Below are 2,756 nucleotides of genomic sequence, written 5' to 3'. Positions count from 1 at the left end.
AGTGATACTCACAAGGGGGTAACTCCCCATTTCTCAAGATTGTTCTCAAGATTATAATCTAACTTTGTGGTTAGCCAGTTCCTGGAACAAAATCACTGAACAGGCTAACCTAGATTTTTGGCTCTCCTCTTCCTTCTAGGGGGGTCTGGATTTTTCCTGGTCTTTCACTGGTACATTACCAGAATACCCAGGACAGTTTTACACAGCTTGCCCCAGCAGCAGTGAAGCTTATCATATGTTGCCAAGAAAAGCAAGCTACGGGCTGGAGAGATGGCTCAGTGGTTAAGAGCATTGCCTGCTCTTCCAAAGGTCCTGAGTTCAATTCCCAGCGACCACATGGTGGCTCACAACCATCTGTAATGAGATCTGGTGCCCTCTTCTGGCCTTCAGGCATACACGCAGACAGAACATTGTATACATAATAAATAAATAACTAAATAAATGAAAAGCAGGCTACTGTGTACACTAAACTTATTTCTGTAAACAGAAATAACAAAATAAGAGGCTGTAGTTATGGCTCAATGTTCTGCTTGCTTACTGTGCAGAAAACTCTTAGTTTGCTTCCCACTGCATAAGAAGAGTATGGTGGTACACATCTGTAATCATAATCCCAGCACTTAGGAAGCAGAAGCGGAGCTATCAAAACGTCAGTGTTATCTTCAGCTACATAGCAAGATCTGGACCAGTCTGGGATACATGAAATTCTATCAAAAGAAAAAAGGGGTTGGGATAGGGTTAAATATTGGTTAACAATATTAAAACTCACTTTATATAAAACCCTGGATATTTCCATAGTAGAATAGCTAAAGTCTTTGCTTTCAGATTTATAAGCCAGGAGTAAAACTGCCCCTAACCACACAACGACCCTTCAAATTGTATCTGAGAACCCAGAGATCAACCTTGGCTTGAATCCCATGGAGAGACTGCTTACTCTCACAGTTTGTAGAAAGGGTACAAGTTGCCCAGGGTACCCTGACTACATCTGATCCCACCCTGAGATCTGTGGGAAGCAGCATGGTCATTCTCCTCACTACTGTCAAGGCTCTGACACTGGCCTGTTCCCACTGGCCACTTCCTCAGGTCAGGTAATACAGGGGGTGTCAGCAGCAGTACTGGGCAAGAATTAGTATGTCTTCCCTTCAGTCTCTGGTGGGTTTTAGGCTCTCATTTCTTCCTCTTCATTGTAAGATATGTTGCTCAAAAGATGTCCAATGTGGCTATAGGGTTTCACTGTGACTGAAGGTTCAGAAGGGATAATTTGTGGCTTTATCACCCCAAGATGGGTGTTAGAGCCCTCTGGGGAGGGACAACACACCAGATCCTTCATCCTGGGCCAGGCAGAGACAATGGAGCAGCTCTTCAAAGAGCCAGGAAGGAGAGGGTTCCCCACCCACCCCACTGTCCTTCAGGGCGCTGGATAATTGATTCTCTGTGACTCCAGATGTTCAGCAGCTGTCTTGACCATTTCCGCCCCTTCTCTTGACCCCTTATCCGCCAGGAAGAGTCCCCTCCTGTCCTTGGGCTCCAAACCACCCCCACCTTCCCTGCACCCCATTTCCTGAGCAGAGGCGTTTGTACAAAGTCAGCTTCTTTTCCTGAAGGCAGCTTCAACTTTCCCAAAGCCAGGGTGCTGCCATGGTCAGCTAGTGCTGAGCTAAATAACCTCTTCCAAGGGGCTCTGATCCTGGCTCCAGCCCTTCTGGCCTCTGGGACTGGTTTTCTCTCTTTCCTTTCCTTCTCCAAGGGTAGCTTTTCAGACTCAACAGCATAAATCAAGAGCCTCTAGGGAGGTGAACAGAACTGGCCAGAGAGGAAACAGTGCCTCAGTGGGGGAAGGGGGACATCCTGGACTAGCAAGACCCAGTGGTGGTGGGGGGTGGGGGTATGGTGCATACTCAGAGGTCTCCTTCGAAGGAATGAGTGACAAGGATTCTTCCACAAACTGATAAGCAGGGACACAGAGTCTGGCCTCCCATCCCCCACCCTGTTACACTGCTGTAAACAGAGGGAGCTGAAGGCAAAAGGATTCTGCTTGCTGCCGCTGTTGCTACTGCTGCAGTGGGTCCAGTGGGGGTGACGGTGGGGGTTCTTCAGCAGAGGACAACTTCAATTTTGTCACATGCTTCCTTCTCTGAACAGAGTTGTTAGTTCTGGGACAGTTGGGCTCCTGTGAACTGGTGGGGTCAAGGACCAGGCCAGACAGACACTACTGCCTGGAAACCCTTGGGATTAGTGGCTCCAGTCCACTGACCTCTGCTTCCCAAAATCTGGTCTCTGGATCTCCCTATATCTTCCTTCTCTTTACAGGGGCAAGCTAAGGGCATTTGGGCTTGGCAGGAGAATACCCTGTTTCTGAAAGTCTCAGAGCAGATCAAGCTGAGAGATTGCGTTCAGGAATAAACAAGAGGCAGCATTTCCATGTGCCATGCATACAGCCTTTCAGGATACTGCCAGTGCCACTGAGGCTACTCTACCTGCAGAGTCTGCAGCTTCCAAATTCTCCAAGAGCCTTCTTTGCCAGTCGCTTGTACCTGGGTTGAAGAGGAAGGGATATTTGTTCTCTCTTCTGCTATGGAAGTCGCTACTGTATCTCATACAAAATGAAATTGATGCCTTGCTCCTCAAGGCAGGTAACATCAGTTTATAAAAAATTTCTAGAGCGCCGGGTGGTGGTGGCGCACGCCTTTAATCCCAGCACTTGGGAGGCAGAGGCAGGCGGATCTCTGTGAGTTCGAGACCAGCCTGGTCTACAAAGC

This window comes from Microtus ochrogaster, linkage group LG8 (assembly GCF_000317375.1).
Source record: "Microtus ochrogaster isolate Prairie Vole_2 linkage group LG8, MicOch1.0, whole genome shotgun sequence".
In the NCBI taxonomy this organism is placed as follows: Eukaryota; Metazoa; Chordata; class Mammalia; order Rodentia; family Cricetidae; genus Microtus; species Microtus ochrogaster.
The sequence above is the reverse complement of the archived record's forward strand: the minus strand, read 5'-3'. Positions refer to the sequence as shown.